Source organism: Bombina bombina, chromosome 10, assembly GCF_027579735.1.
Source record: "Bombina bombina isolate aBomBom1 chromosome 10, aBomBom1.pri, whole genome shotgun sequence".
NCBI lineage: Eukaryota > Metazoa > Chordata > Amphibia > Anura > Bombinatoridae > Bombina > Bombina bombina.
Window position 1 is genome coordinate 22,234,409 of NC_069508.1, and position 17,711 is coordinate 22,252,119.

At 37.8% G+C, this 17,711-nt stretch overlaps 1 protein-coding gene across 1 annotated transcript in view; it reads right to left on the reverse strand.

Moving 5' to 3' along the window:
* The window catches only part of LOC128641256 (beta-1,3-galactosyltransferase 2), a 104,191-nt gene extending 92,712 nt beyond the window's left edge, over nt 1-11,479 (reverse strand). The window contains exon 1 of the mRNA XM_053693847.1: nt 11,395-11,479. The gene's annotated coding sequence lies outside the window, so the exon portion shown is untranslated. The remainder of the gene's footprint in view (nt 1-11,394) is intronic.
* Nucleotides 11,480-17,711: the final 6,232 nt, after the last annotated feature.

A 17,711-nucleotide genomic window follows, 5' to 3' on the forward strand; every position in this document is an offset into this window, starting at 1 on the left:
CGGGGATACTTGCTTAGATGTACTAATTTCCTATGCAAATATTTACATTGATTTAATTTTGAGACATGGAGGATTTTAATTTCAGTTTTTTTATCCCCCCCCCCATAATTTTAATGAATTTTGGTTTAACCATGAAAATAGCTTTTCCAATGCAGCAATCAGAAATCTATCTCCTACTGATGAGTTCCAAAAAGAACGAAACATGCTTGTCTAGTGAGTGATTTCTGGTTTGCTGTCATAATCCTGTTTAAAAGGATCGCTGTGTTAAAACAGTATTTTTGAAGCAAAAAAACTGAGAATTTGCATACCTAATTTGCATATCTTATCCACAATTCTCTTGTGCATTGGAAACATTGCATATTAAGAATTTCTGGGGGAAAGCAAGCGGGGATACTTGCCTAGATGTACAAATTTCCTATGCAAATATTTACATTGATTTAATTTTGAGATATGGAGGATTTTAATTTCAGTTTTTTATCTCCCCCCCATAATTTTAATATATATATATATATATATATATATATATATATATATATATACATATGAATATACATGTGTATTTATATATGTATATATACACATACACACACACACATATATTTATGCATATAAACAAAATATATATATATATATATATTATTTGTATCCATTTCCACTCAAACATCTTAAAACATGAAAAAACATTTTTCTTCAATTGTAATATTTTATAAAGTGTTCTACTGTGTTTTTACTGTAAAAATTTTACATTGCAATGTTCTTCACATAGGAAAAAATATATATATTCCTTTATATCTGCATATATCTATACCTGTATATGTTCATATAGATATATAGGTATAGATATATATTTTTAGAAAAATCAGATATATAGAAATATATATTTAAAAATACAAAAACATTTTCTTCGAAGAAGAACCTTGGAATGTAAAATATGTATAACTACCTTGGGTTTAGCGCTGTAAATCTAATGCGGTGTCGGGTTAGCCCACAAGCGATAAATGTTAGTTGTTTCTTTTTAAAACGCGCTCCATTAAAGTCTACGGGGAGAAGTTAATGCGGTTGTGATATCTGAAGTCCTGAAGTTAGCAAGCATCAGGTTTCGCTCACGCACATATGATTAAACTTGTAATACGTGCGCTAACCCAGGCAAGTTAAAGTTTACTTCCGGCGGTTCTTATTCGCAACCGAAAATGCAAAATAGCACGCCACTTGTAATCTGACCCTATCGAGATATATACATTGCAATATACAGTGAGAGAAAAAATGATTTGATGCAAATCAATTTATAACTTTTTTGAAGGGTTCCTGAAGAAAGGAAGAAATACAAAGGCGCCTCTATGTGCACTATCACCAAGCAGAGTAAAATCAGCAGGATATATATTGATATATACACTCACATTTGGTGAAGCACACTATAGCGGTGGTATGTTTAAAACAATTTGTAATGTAAAAACATATTAAAAACTGATTTTAATATGTTTTTACATTACAAATTGTTTTAAACATACCACCGCTATCGTTGTTGGTCTTTGGAAGGTCCTTTGAACCTCACACCTGCCCTTCACTATTGGGTATTTGCTGACAAACATTGGAAGCGGCTGTTGGATGCAGAGCTCTGCACCAAGGCAGTGAGGACACAAAACCATCCCCCTTCACCTGTTGGAGATACTGGAGATCGGAGTCTATCGGTCTGCCACAATTGCACTATAGTGTGCTTCACCAAATGTGAGTGTATATATCAATGTATGTACTGCTGATGTTACCCTGCTTGGTGATAGTGCAGTTAGAGGTGCCTCTGTATTTATTCTTTTCTTCAGGAACCCTTCTGATTTAGACAAGCTTTTCCAGAGAGCAGACACCGTGTTTTCGTCTTTTGAATATAAGAGACTAACCACGCAGAGACTATTTGGAATTCATATATGACCTGTGTTTTTGGTATTGGTATTGTGGAGATTTTATACCGACATTCTAGTTATGAATAACTTGGTTATATAGAATATCTATTGTTAAAGGGACAGTATACACTCATATTTATATAACTGCATGTAATAGACACTACTATAAAGAATAAGATGCACAGATACTGATATAAAAATCCAGTATAAAATGGTTTAAAAACTTACTTGCTGTCAGTTTGGCTCTGTTGAAAAGGTAGCTGGAAAGCCCACTGCAAGTGGCAAATAAGACACTCCCCCCCTCCCCCTTCTTTTGCATATGAAAAGACCCTTTACACAAACAGGAGCAAGCTGGAGAAGGTAGCTGACGGTATTCACATAAAACTTTGGGGCTTGGTTAGGAGTCTGAAAATCAGAGCAATGTTATTTAAAAATAAGAAAAACTATACATTTATTTTTTTTTAAAAACTTTCTGGGCTATATAAATAGATCATCTACAAAACATTTATGCAAAGAAAAAATGAGTGTATAATGTCCCTTTAAGATTTACCATCATATCGTAGCTCCCACTATCAGTATTAGAGTGATTAGTTCACCACTTCTTAACGCTGTTGACAGATATAACTTTTTTGAAATGCGTTTTTCTGGATTTTTGTTGTTGTTACTCTGTCTCTCACTGTTCAAATAAACCTACCATTAAAATTATAGACTGATCATTTCTTTGTCAGTGGGCAAACGTACAAAATCAGCAGGGGATAAAATAATTTCTTCCTCATTGTAAGCTGTAAAAAAAACAGAGAGATGTTGTATGACCTCTCCATTCATGTTCACTAGTAGCAGTTTGCTAATACATGTTCTGCACAAAAAAAGCTTCTATAGAAAATTGTACATTTGATTTTTGAGTTGTCTATCTCTTTAAGCAGATATGTGTCTGTGTGTACCCAGGTTATCAGTTACTGCATACAAGCTGGTTTGGAAGTCAGAGGTGTCTAATTAACCGGCCCCTGGGTTCTTTAGTGGTGAACATCTGCTACAGAATCAGTTTATAGAGTGTATCATTGTTTTTGTTACAAGATCCTCCACAGCTATAAGATGATTTTAAAGAAACATTGTGCTATTAATATTGTGCTTCTGAAACAGCAGAATTTAACTGAGGAAAATATGTGAACAAAATTAAGGAATTTATATTCCTTCAAGATTTCATTTTGAGGATGGGAGAGGAGGGGGAGTCAAGGAGAGGGGGAGAAGAGATACAAATGTCATTCCCCCCCTCATTCTTTCCCTCCTTTGAAATAATTTTTTTTTTTTTTTTTTAACTTAGATTGTTAAATTTGCCAACAGAAGAAATTGTCATTTCTATCTTACACTAGTGTCCTTGAGAAATATGATCATAGAATATTTTTTGAACTGTGTGAAGCCTTGAACATGTATAATGTAAATGCTAAAATGTAATAAACATCTATACTATAATTCTGTTTGTAATGTCCGTCGGCAGTTGCGCACGCATCAAGGTGGATTCCAAAAATAGCAGGGTGGTGAAAGAATCCACCGAAGGTAAGCTGCATCCCGGTGGATTCCGAACATGGCAGAGTGGTGCCACCCTGCGATTTTCTGAATCCACCGGGGTGCAGCGAAGGAAAACGGAGCCAATAGGATTTCAGTAGCTCTCATCCTATTGGCTGATTTGAATTTGAAGAAACAAATCAGCCAATAGGAATTCAAGGGACGCCATCTTTAATCGCATACCTTGAATTCACTATTCAGTGTATGGCAGTGATCGGAAGAAGAGAATCCTCCACGCTCCATGGCTCCGCAGTCGCCGGTCTTCAGTTCCGCCGTCGCCAGTCTTCTGTTCAGCTGTCCTGGATTAAGAAAGAAGAGGTCCCCGCTTGGAAGAAGATGTCGACTGCTTTGAAGAAGACTTCACCGCAAGGAAGAGGACCTTCTCAGCCGGAATTCAGGACCCGTGAGTATATATTTGGGGCTTTAGTGTTAGTTTTTTTTTGGGGGGGGTTAGATTATGGATGGGCAGCAAAAGAGCTGAATGCCCTTTTAAGAGCAATGCCCATACAAATGCCCTTTTCAGGGAAATGGATAGTTTAGGTTTTTTATTTTGGGGGGTTTGGTGGGTGGGGGTTTTTACTGTTATGGGGTTCTATTATGTTTAATTCTTAAAAGAGCTGTTAAACTTAGGGCAATGCCCTGCAAAAGGCCCTTTTAAGGGCTATTGGTAGTTTATTCTTAGATTAGGGGGTGCTTTTATTTTTTTGGGGGGGGGCTTTTTTGTTTTCATAGGGATTAGGGTAAATTTTTTAAACTTTGGTAATTTTGTTTTTTATTTTCTGTAATATTAGATTTTTTTTATTTTCTGTAATTTTATCTTAATTTAAACTTAGGTTTAATTTTTGGGGTTTAGAATGGTTTATTTTTAATTATTTTTTTTACATTAGGGATGGGCAGCAAAAGAGCTGAATGCCCTTTTAAGGACAATGCCCAAACAAATGCCCTTTTCAGGGCAATGGATAGTTTAAGGTTTTTTAGTGTTAGGTTATTTATTTTGGGGGGTTTGGTGGGTGGTGGGTTTTACTGTAAGGGGGGACTTAGAATTTTTTGTAACTGCAAAAAAACTGTTTAACTTAGGGCAATGCCCTAAAAAAAGCCCTTTTAAGGGCTATTGGTAGTTTAGCATTAGATTAGGGGGTGTTTTTATTGTGGGGAGGGGACTTTTTTATTTTTTCATAGGGACTAGGTTTAATTTTTAATTTTTGATCATTTGTTTATTTTTTTCTGTAGTTCTGGGCAGGCTTACAAACTAGTCATGTAATAAGAGGGAATAGTTTATTTGTCAAAAATGTAAACTAAAATCTGTACAAATTAAATTGGAACAATTTACCAGCATTTGTTACATACTTTGTACGAATGCTGGCTGTTAGTACAATCCCCAAAGCTTGATTGGTTAAATATAAAACAGTAACAGCGCTAATCAAATAATGTGCAACAAAGGATGAATACAATTATTTATTATTATAGTAAAAAGACACTGAAAAATATTAAAATTGCATTAGAAATACTAGACATACAAAGATGTGTTTGCAATTATTGCATTGAGAATACTGAACATACAGCGTTGTGTTTACAATTTGGGAAACTCTGAACAGAGTAAAAAATCAGGCTGGATAAAACTAGTGACTGCTAAATGCACACTCGTTCTGAAAAATCCTATACAAGTTCTATTAAATGCACTAAATAATGCAGTAAAAACGAAATAAAAAAGTTACACAGTGAAAAGTAAAAAAGCTGCAACTTACTGGTCTGGCCAGACAAATCTTACTGTTACTCACTACGCGTTTCTGGGTCATGCCCCTTCATCAGGTTAAGCCAGACATGCCTGTGCAAGTCTGACAAGAAAGTGCTGTATGCAGGACAGGAGTAGCTGATTAAAACAATGATATACTTTTGTAATTCCTTATTTAAGGGGGGTGGGGCAAGACGTCAAAAGCATGAGTCAAACAAGCCTTGGCACATACATTACATAATGGTTCATCAGCGTGGTAGATTTAATTCAAACATATATTCAGGGCTCAAAATGTCAAGCCCTAAGCTACTAGCCATGTATCTTGCCCACCCCGCACTCACTAACCCAACCCCCTCTTTGCATATGTTTAGCCATTGTGAAACACCTAATTGTGTAGTAATTTTAAATATTTGTTATTTTAAAACATAGCAAATTAAGTCATTCTAATACAATTATTCAAAATATATATATTTGCTGTCCATTTTACGGTATATAGACAGCATTTATCTCACATGTTGCAAAGTTGTGTAAACCAAGACAGGTTCAATCTAAGGCAGCAGGGGCGTGAAACAAATCTGTTCAGTGTCCAATTTGCTTTTTTTAATTTTGCATGGGTAGTAACCTGGCCGTTAGCTTGATAAAGGGGACAATCATTTGAAATAACTGATTTGGCCTTTAGAGACTGCCACCTACACTGATCTTGTCAATACTGCAGTGTTTGCTATAGAAAAGCTTTGTTGATTTAACATTTACTCAGTATCTTTTACTACTTGCCACACTTAAATTTCTACTCGCCAATGGCTAGTGGGCAAGTGGAATTTTTGAGCCCTGTATATTGTTGTTGCTAACTTCACTGCAAGGAAGTCAGAATGAACTATAACATTTTCACCAAAGGATTTACCAACAAGACTATTTATAGAGAGATAAGCTCTCTACTGTACAATGCAGCCTATACTTACAGTATTTATTTATGTTTCTGGATGTCTGACACACAAAACTCAAAAGAGCTGGAGCCCCAATAAGGGGTCGATTTATCATGCTTGGGCGGACAGGGGCGCATATATGCACCCCTGTCCGCCGTAGCTCGCCTCTGGCAGGCTGAAATCCACTGCCGGAATTCAGCATTGCAAACAAGCGCTATTTTTCAATCCCGCCCCCTGCCGCACGTGATTGGCTGAAGTTTTTAATCTCCCAGGTCGAATGAGACTGGGGAGATTGAAATTAGCCACATAAGAGGTGGCAAAAGGTTAGGGAAGCAGTGGTCTGATGACTGCTGCTTGTTAAATACAGACTGCAGATTCTCTTGTGAAAACCTGCAGCCGTAGCAGGGTGAAGCATCTGATAAATCGACACCTAATGCGCATATAAATGTATCATGTGACAGCCATCAGCTGTGTAATCTTGCACATGCTCAGTAGGAGCTGGAGCCTCTTGCACATGCTCAATAGGAGCTGGAGCCCCAGAAAGTGCTCATATAAATGTATCATGTGACAGCCATTAGCTGTGTACTCTTGCACATGCTCAGTAGGAGCTGGAGCCTCTTGCACATGCTCAATAGGAGGTGGAGCCCCAGTAAGTGTGCATATAAATGTATCATGTGACAGCCATCAGCTGTGTACTCTTGCACATAATTGGGTGTTTGGATCAGCAATTTAGTTTTGATCTATCAAATAACTAAAGGACACAGTAATATTTCAGTAGTGAAATGAGGTTTATTGGATTAACAGACATTGCGCAATTTGCATCCAAACAAAATTAGACAGGTGCATACATTTGGGCACCCCAACAGAAATAGTGCATCAATATTTAGTAGAGCCTCCTTTTAGCACCTCTAGATGCTTCCTATAGCCTGTAATGACTGTCTGGATTCTGGATGAAGGTATTATGGACCATTCCTCCTTGCAAAACATCTCCAGTTCAGTTAGGTTTGATGATTGCCGAGCAGAGACAGCCCGGCCGCTTCAAATCACCCCACAGATTTTCAATGATATTCAGGTCTGTGGACTGGAATGGCCATTCCAGAACATTGTACTTGTTCCTCTGCATAAATGCCAGAGTAGATTTTGAGCAGTGTTTTGGGTCGTTGTCTTGTTAAAATATCCAGCCCCGGCGTAACTTCAACTTTGTGACTCATACCTCAACATTATTCTCAAGTATCTGCTGATATTGAGTGGAATCCATGCAACCCTCAACTTTAACAAGATTCCCAGTACTGGCACTGGCCACACAGCATGATGGAACATCCACCAAATTTTACTGTGGCTAGCAAGTGTTTGTCTTGGAACGCTGTGTTCTTTTTCCGCCATGCATAACACCCCTTGTTATGACCAAATAACTCAATCTTTGTTTCATTAGTCCACAGCACCTTCTTTCAAAATGAAGCTGGCTTGTCCAAATGTGCGTTTGCATACCTCAAGCGACTCTGTGGCGTGTGTGCAGGAAAGGCTTCTGCATCACTCTCCCATACAGCTTCTCCTTGTGCAAAGTGCGCTGAATTGTTGAACAATGCACAGTGACACCATCTGCAGCAAAATTATGTTGTAGGTCTTTGGAGGTGGTCAGTGGGCTGTTTTTGACCGTTCTCACCATCCTTTGCCTTTGCCTCTCCGATATTTTACTTGGCCTGCCACTTCTGTCCTTAACCAGAACTGTGCCTGTGGTCTTCCATTTCCTCACTATGTTCCTCACAGTGGACACTGACAGCTAAAATCTCTTTGATAGCTTTTTGTAGCCTTCCCCTAAACCATAATGTTGATCAATCTTTGTTTTAAGGTCATTTGAGAGTTGTTTTGAGGCCCCCATGTTGCCACTCTTTAGAGCAGAGTCAAAGAGAACAACAACTTGCAATTGACCACCTTAAATACCTTTTCTCATGATTGGATACACCTGTCTATGAAGTTCAAGGCTTAATGGGCTCACCAAACCAATTGTGTGTTTCAATTAATCAGTGCTAGGTAGTTACAGCTATTCAAATCAACAAAATGACAAGGGTGCCCAAATTTATGAAAGTTTATTTATGAAACGGCTAGGATAATATATATACAGTATATATATATATATATATATATATATAACACACACAGAGAAAACCTGGGCTTGTCCCATTTGGCCAGATGCGGTAACTAACCTTTCCATTTTTGCGTTTAAATCTTAGCTGAGAGCTTGTAAGTGAGTGCTGGGTTTTCTCTGTGTGTTGTATTAATTTGTTTTGTAATTTTCCCTATGGTTCTTGCACCCAGACCTGACTGGGGTTAACTGCCTGTGGCTCTGGGAACAGCACAGCTTCCTGTGAGTGCCAGTGGCACCCAGGGCTGAGCATGTTGCAGGGTCATTGGATGTGTACCCGGTCCAGTATGAGAGTGCAGTTCCCTTCCGTGTTTTGTATAAGTCTAGGGTGATTACATATTCTTGTGCACCCTTCCCTTGTTCCCAGTTTGTTTGGATTTGAAAACTTGCATTGTGTGGCTGTTTTAGGGTCCCAGGTATTGGAAAGGACCTTGACGAGGTACCTGGGCTTGTCCCATTTGGCCAGATGCAGTAACTAACCTTTCCATTTTTGCTTTTAAATCTTAGCTGAGAGCTTGTAAGTGAGTGCTGGGTTTTCTCTGTGTGTTGTATTAATTTGTTTTGTAATTTTCTCTATGGTTCTTGCACCCAGACCTGACTGGGGTTAACTGCCTGTGGCTCTGGGAACAGCACAGCTTCCTGTGAGTGCCAGTGGCACCCAGGGCTGAGCATGTTGCAGGGTCATGGGATGTGTACCCGGTCCAGTATGAGAGTGCAGTTCCCTTCCATGTTTTATATAAATATATATATATATATATATATATATATATATATATATATATGTATATATATAATGTGTGTGTATTTATAAATTAATAGAACACCTTCTATGTTTCTATGTGAAGAACATTGGAATGTGAAATATTCATATTTTCATTTCGGGTTAGCGCACTTGAAAATATAAGATTGTGTTTGAGCAAAAAGCTTACTTCTAGTGGAATTAAAGGGACAATCAACCCAAAATTTGTCCTTAGTCATTCCTATAAATTTGTAAACACTTATTATTGCCAACTATAGCCCAATTTTGTAACATATATCGTTTACAAGTAATAGGACTTACTTTTTGTGCCTATGCCTGTTTAAAATGTCCGCCTGCCCCCTGTCCTATTTCATCACCAGTATCGTCATCATGTGGCTGTGATCACAGTTACTTCGCGATCGTACACGTTCCTGTGTTTGGCGCATGCGCAAAGCGCCGATTTTACTGAAGGGGGTAGTTTCAAACAGGAACTGAAAATACCACATCATTATCCTAACCGTTTCATATTGCGGCGTACCAATTACAATCTTGAGTGTAATTTTCTTTTAACAAGCTTGCATTTCCTGGTTGTCTTGATATTATGTTAAAGGGACAGTGTTACATAAAATTCCCCCACTAATGTGTTCCCAGTGATACATTTTACCACTGGAGTGTATTGAGTTGTTTAAAACAATTTTACAGTACACTGTTCCTTTAAATAACTTTCTCTTTAAAGGGATAGTCTAGTCAAAAATAAGCTTTCATGATTCAGATAGAGAATGCAATTTTAAGCAATTCTAAGAGCTGGCCCATTTTTGGTTCAGCACCGTCCTGGTTAGCGCTTGCTTTTTGGATGGCTGCATTTAGACACCAAAAAACAAGCGCTATCCAGGTACTGAACCAAAAATAGGACGGCTTCTATGCATCACATTCCAGCTTTTTAAAATAAAGATACTAAGAGAACAAAGAACAATTGATAATAGGAGTAAATTAGAACGTTGCTTACAATTGCTGTTCTATCTGAATCATGAAAGTTTATTTTTGACTAAACTATCCATTTAATAGACAGAAAATGTGAGTTCAATATATATATATATATATATATATATATATATATATACACTCACAGGATATAGGGCTTGTCTTTATTTTTTATGGCTGCTTCCCCCCCCCATATGTATATTTATGCATATTTATATCAAAATAAATAACCCTTACTCATTTGATTAATTTGCTTGTCCCTCACGATAAATCATAAATGTAAAAAAAGCATTGTGTATTTTGGACCTGATATAACCTTTCATTATCCAGTATGCAAATGCGTTGATAGACAAACAGTGATAAAGATGTATATTAGATAGACAGACTTACAGAGAGACCCAGACAGACAGGCAGAAAGACTGAGAGACAGGCAGAGATAGAGAGGCAGACAGAGACAGACAACCAGACAAAGAGAGAGAAAGTCAGATCGAGAGACAGAGAGAGCGGCATGTAGACAGAAAGAGAGAGAGACAGACTGGCAGATAGAGAGAGACAGACAGGCAGACAGATAGAGACAACCAGACTAAGAGACAGTCAGATAGAGAGAAAGAGAGAGAGAGGCACATAGACAGAGAGAGAGAGACACAGAGAGATAGACAGACAGAGAGAGACAGGCAGAGAAAGAGAGACAGACAGACAAAGAAATAGAGAGAAAGACAGACAGAGAGAAAGAGAGAGACACAGATAGGCAGAGAGACAGACAGAGAGAGAAACGGACAGACAGACAGAGAGGGAGAGACAGACAGAGAGAGACAGACAGACAGGCACAGAGAGAGACATACAGGCTCAGAGAGAGACATACAGACACAGAGACATACAGACAGAGAGAGAGAGAGACAGGCAGGCAGAAAGAGAGACAGACAGGCAGAGAGAGACAGACAGGCAGAGAGAGAGAGAGAGAGAGAGAGACAGGCAGACAGGCAGACAAGCAGAGAGAGAGAGAGACAGACAGGGAGAGAGAGAGACAGACAGACAGACAAGCAGAGAGAGAGAGACCGACAGACAGGCAGGGAGAGAGAGAGACAGACAGGGAGAGAGAGACAGACAGACAGGCAGACAAGCAGAGAGAGAGAGAGACCGACAGGCAGAGAGAGAGAGAGAGAGACAGGCAGACAAGCAGAGAGAGAGAGAGAGAGACAGAAAGGGAGAGAGAGAGACAGACAGGCAGACAAGCAGAGAGAGAGAGACCGACAGGCAGGGAGAGAGATAGATGTAAAACTAATGTGTATCCACTATGGATGCTAAAACTTTCTCCTAATAAATTCTATAATTCTGTAATAGAGATAATCTAAAAAAAATGATATTTCCAACCCCACTAAATAGTATAATAAAACAGACCTTATCATAGACACGATTACCTTTTCAGCACCCAGGTTCCAGCAGTAAGAGCACAAATTGTTCATCAGTTGTCTCCTCTTCCTGGGCTGAACTATTTGTTTTACACTGTAACTAAGAACTTACATTTGGGAGTGCCAGTAGGAGTGATCAGACTTAAGTCTCTGTATAGTGCTATCAGGTGACCAACACATCTATATAAGGGATGTGGAAAAGAATAAAAATACTGGACCTAATTATAGAACAAAGGGTCCAAGGCAGCTGGATTATGTCTCTTCACATATAATTTATTTGGCAGCCAAAGTGTTAACGAGGGACATTTAACGCAGTTAGAACATACAGAGAAATTGCCAACAATTTATTGGGACATAAAACACATTGAGATTGCAATGTACATTTTATACAGTTAATGGACTTTTAAACACAGTAGAATTGCAAAATCAAGAAATACATCATAATGCAAAAACAAGAAGTCCGAATATCAAATGAGTTGCACATTTCTGCCAAATTTACTTATTGTATCCTTGTGTCACGGATACCAGGCTGCAAGGGCTATCCCCACCCCCCTACTCCTTTTTACCCAGGATATGGCCTTTTATGTCATTCGCAATCTCCCAGACTTTTGGTTTTGCTTGTTTTGTGATCTAAACACCCTCACGGAAGAGCTGATCTCTGACCGCCTAACCCCTCTTCTGGCTGTCCGGGCTCATGGAACTACCCGCCGGCCGGGACTCCATGCATACCCGCTGACATTTACACTAGGTCGCTCCAGCGGCCCTTTACCCCAGAGCTCCGCTCTTTTGGGGATTGGTACTCCCTAGGGAGGGCAAGATGTGGGGTGATTGCTGGAGGGGAGCTCCCTTGGGAACTGGGGGTTCCAGACCCCCCTACAACTCCTATTTCCCCTTGGCCTTCCCGGTGTACGTTTGATCACCCGTAGCTCCGGCCCCCAGCCATGGATCATGTCGCTTTTTGAAATGTGGCACCTGGAAGTCTCGCTGCTCCCCCGGGATCACCTCGGAATAGTCACCTCTGTACCACTGGGACCCTATAAGACAATGGACACTATGGGGGGAGCCTGAACAAATATGCTTGAGTTGAATCCTAATAACCTGTTGGTATAGGGACCCATGGTATTTTGAAGCAATTCTGTCCATTCCTGCATGTTCAATCCTACATTTATGGCTTTTTCAGCCCCCTTGTGAAACCAATGTGAAAAGTTATTAAAGCTATTTGTGGGCATTGTGCCCCAACATTTCTGAAAAATCTCTTTATCTGCTACAGTCATTGGCCTAGTCTGATTTGAAAAACCTGTAGGAACTTTCAGGGTGTTAAAATTCTCAGATATTATGACTGGGGCAATTGGAGCAGAACTTGGGTTTTTAGTGGGGCCCACTGGCATTTTATCTTGTTTTATTACTTGTTTTGGCTCTCTCCTTTGTGGCAGTAAGTGATCACAATCTACAATTGTTCCCAGAAATATCACTAGATATTTTTTCTTCTTGTTTTATTTTCATCTGTAACTCAGTAATTTTATTTGAGTATTCGTTTCTGCTGTGTTCCGTTAATTTTAATTGATGTTGTAATTTACCGATCTGTATGGTGTTCGTTAAAGCAGAGAGCTTATTACAATCTCTGTCAGTCTGTGTTTTATCTAACTTTAATTTCAGATCTTTATTTTGCTCTGTCAAGTCTCCAATTATGTGTGTCAGTCCCTTTATTGTTGAAATCACTGCCTGTGATATCATATATTTTCTTTTATTATTATTAATCTTTTTAAGAGTTACTACCTGTGTTAGTATCTTTAAGAAACTTTCACAATTGGGGTTCTTAGCTTCTGGAATGAGGAATGGACCATTATATTAATAGATATAGTAGTTAAAGTAGTCACAAACCTCTTGTATTTTCCTAACTTTAAATTCAACACAATTTCCCATACAATCTTAAACATTTGCTCACAAAAGTGAACATTCCAACAAAACCAAATTTGAATTGTACTACTAGACTATATATTTTAAGTTCAAATCCCATGCAAATTTAAGCAATCACAAATTCCAGAACAATTCAGAATAAAATTAAACATTTAAATTAAAACTAACAGATAGAAACTGGATGAGTAATATTTAGTAGATACAACACACTCTTGTAGCAAAACAGACTGAAATATTCCTTACTTAAAAAAAAAGCGAATCACTATATATAAAATGAACATTATATTCAAAATGTGTCTGTAATATTTATAAAGGAGCAGAAGTCAATCATTTTAAACTGACTAGGACAACTAATAAACGGCTATATTTAGAGTTTTGTCGGTAACGACCCGCGTAGCTAACGCTGGCTTTTTTTTCCCCGCACCTTTTAAATACCGCTGGTATTGAGAGTTCACAGAATGGCTGCGTTAGGCTCCAAAAAAGGAGCGTAGAGCATAATTTACCGCCACTGCAACTCTCAATACCAGCGGTGCTTACGGACGCGGCCAGCTTCAAAAACGTGCTTGTGCACGATTCCCCCATAGGAAACAATGGGGCAGTTTGAGCTGAAAAAAAACCTAACACCTGCAAAAAAGCAGCGTTCAGCTCCTAACGCAGCCCCATTGTTTCCTATGGGGAAACAGTTTCTAAGTCTGCACCTAACAATCTAACATGTACCCCGAGTCTAAACACCGCTGCAACCTACGTTATCCCTATCCCGCTAATCTGCTGCCCCTAACACCACCGACCCCTATATTATATTTATTAACCCCTAATCTGCCCCCCCAACGTCGCCGCTACCTACCTACAATTATTAACCCCTAATCTGCCGACCGGACCTCACCGCTACTCTAATAAAGTTATTAACCCCTAAAGCTAAGTCTAACCCTAACCCTAACAGCCCCCTAAGTTAAATATAATTTAAATCTAACGAAATAAATTTACTCTTATTAAATAAATTAATCCTATTTAAAGCCAAATACTTACCTGTAAAATAAACCCTAATATAGCTACAATATAAATAATAATTATATTGTAGCTATTTTAGGATTTATATTTATTTTACAGGCAACTTTGTATTTATTTTAACTAGGTACAATAGCTATTAAATAGTTAATAACTATTTAATAGCTACCTAGCTAAAATAATTACAAAATTACCTGTAAAATAAATCCTAACCTAAGTTACAATTAAACCTAACACTACACTATCAATAAATTAATTAACTAAACTACCTACAATTATCTACAATTAAACCTAACACTACACTATCAATAAATTAATTAAATAAAATACCTACACATAAATACAATTAAATAAACTAACTAAAGTACAAAAAATAAAAAAAGAACTAAGTTACAAAAAATAAAAAAATATTTACAAACATTATAAAAATATTACAACAATTTTAAGCTAATTACACCTACTCTAAGCCCCCTAATAAAATAACAAAGCCCCCCAAAATAAAAAAATGCCCTACCCTATTCTAAAATACAAATAGAAAAGCTCTTTTACCTTACCAGCCCTTAAAAGGGCCTTTTGTGGGTCATGCACCAAAGAATTCAGCTCTTTTGCTTGTAAAAAAAACATACAATACCCCCCCCCCAACATTACAACCCACCACCAGCATACCCCTAATCTAACCCAAACCCCCCTTAAATAAACCTAACTCTAAGCCCCTGAAGATCTTCCTACCTTATCTTCACCACGCCGGGTATCACCGATCGGTCCAGGCTCCGAAGTCTTCATCCAAGCCCAAGCGGGGGCTGAAGATGTCCATGATCCGGCTGAAGTCTTCATCCTATCCGGGCAGAAGAGGAGATCCGGACCGGTAGACATCTTCATCCAAGCGGCATATGTTTTCTATCGTAATATGTTTTAATAAATTCTTTGGCATAACCATTTGATTTATATATATATCTGTTTTTGTGATTCACTGATGCACCTTTAGCTCTTTAGCGCTTCTCCATACACTGATAATGAGCATGCTGTACTGTATAATGATGTGAGTATCTATACACTGATAATGAGCACACTGCACTGTATAATGATGTGAGTATCTATACACTGATAATGAGCAGATTGTACTGTATAATGATGTGAGTATCTATACACTGATAATGAGCACGCTGCACTGTATAATAATGTGAGTATCTATACACTGATAATGAGCACACTGTACTGTATAATGATATGAGTATGTATACACTGATAATGAGCACACTGCACTGTATAATGATGTGAGTATGTATACACTGATAATGAGCACACTGCACTGTATAATAATGTGAGTAACTATACACTGATAATGAGCAAACTGCACTGTATAATGATGTGAGTATCTATACACTGATAATGAGCACACTACACTGTATAATGATGTGAGTATCTATACACTGATAATGAGCACACTGCACTGCATAATGATGTGCGTATCTATACACTGATAATGAGCACACTGTACTGTATAATGATGTGAGTATCTATACACTGATAATGAGCACACTGCACTGTATAATGATGTGAGTATCTATACACTGATAATAAGCACACTGCACTGTATAATGATGTGAGTATCTATACACTGATAATGAGCACACTGTATAATGATGTGAGTATCTATACACTGATAATGAGCACACTGTACTGTATAATGATGTGAGTATCTATATACTGATAATGAGCACGCTGTACTGTATAATGATGTGAGTATCTATACACTGATAATGAGCACTCTGTACTGTATAATGATGCGAGTATCTATACACTGATAATGAGCACACTGTACTGTATAATGATGTGAGTATCTATACACTGATTATAAGCACACTGTACTGTATAATGATGTGAGTATCTATACACTGATAATGAGCACACTGTACTGTATAATGATGTAAGTATCTATACACTGATAATGAGCACACTGCACTGTATAATGAGGTGAGTATCTATACACTGATAATGAGCACACTGTACTGTATAATGATGTGAGCATCTATACACTGATAATGAGCACGCTGCACTCTATAATGATGTGAGTAGCTATACACTGATAATGAGCACACTGCACTGTGTAATGATGTGAGTATCTATACACTGATAATGAGCACACTGTACTTTATAATGATGTGAGTATCTATACACTGATAATGAGCACTCTGTACTGTATAATGATGTGAGTATCTATACACTGATAATGAGCACACTGCACTGTATAATGATGTGAGTATCTATACACTGATAATGAGCACACTGTACTGTATAACGATGTGAGTATCTATACACTGATAATGAGCACACTGTACTGTGTAATGATGTGAGTATATATACACTGATAATGAGCACACTGTACTGTATAATGATGTGAGTATCTATACACTGATAATGAGCACACTGTACTGTATAATGATGTGAGTATCTATACACTGATAATGAGCACACTGCACTGTATAATGATGTGAGTATCTATACACTGATAATGAGCACACTGTACTGTATAACGATGTGAGTATCTATACACTGATAATGAGCACACTGTACTGTGTAATGATGTGAGTAACTATACACTGATAATGAGCACACTGTACTGTGTAATGATGTGAGTAACTATACACTGATAATGAGCACACTGCACTGTATAATGATGTGAGTAACTATACACTGATAATGAGCACACTGCACTGTATAATGATGTGAGTATCTATACATTGATAATGAGCACACTGTACTGTATAATGATGTAAGTTTCTATACACTGATAATGAGCACGCTGTACTGTATAATGATGTGAGTATCTATACACTGATAATGAGCACTCTGTACTGTATAATGATGCGAGTATCTATACACTGATAATGAGCACACTGTACTGTATAATGATGTGAGTATCTATACACTGATTATAAGCACACTGTACTGTATAATGATGTGAGTATCTATACACTGATAATGAGCACACTGTACTGTATAATGATGTAAGTATCTATACACTGATAATGAGCACACTGCACTGTATAATGAGGTGAGTATCTATACACTGATAATGAGCACACTGTACTGTATAATGATGTGAGCATCTATACACTGATAATGAGCACGCTGCACTCTATAATGATGTGAGTAGCTATACACTGATAATGAGCACACTGCACTGTATAATGATGTGAGTATCTATACACTGATAATGAGCACACTGCACTGTATAATTATGTGAGTATCTATACACTGATAATGAGCACACTGTACTGCATAATGATGTGAGTATCTATACACTGATAATGAGCACGCTGTACTGTATAATGATGTGAGTATCTATACACTGATAATGAGCACACTGCACTGTATAATGATGTGAGTATCTATACACTGAT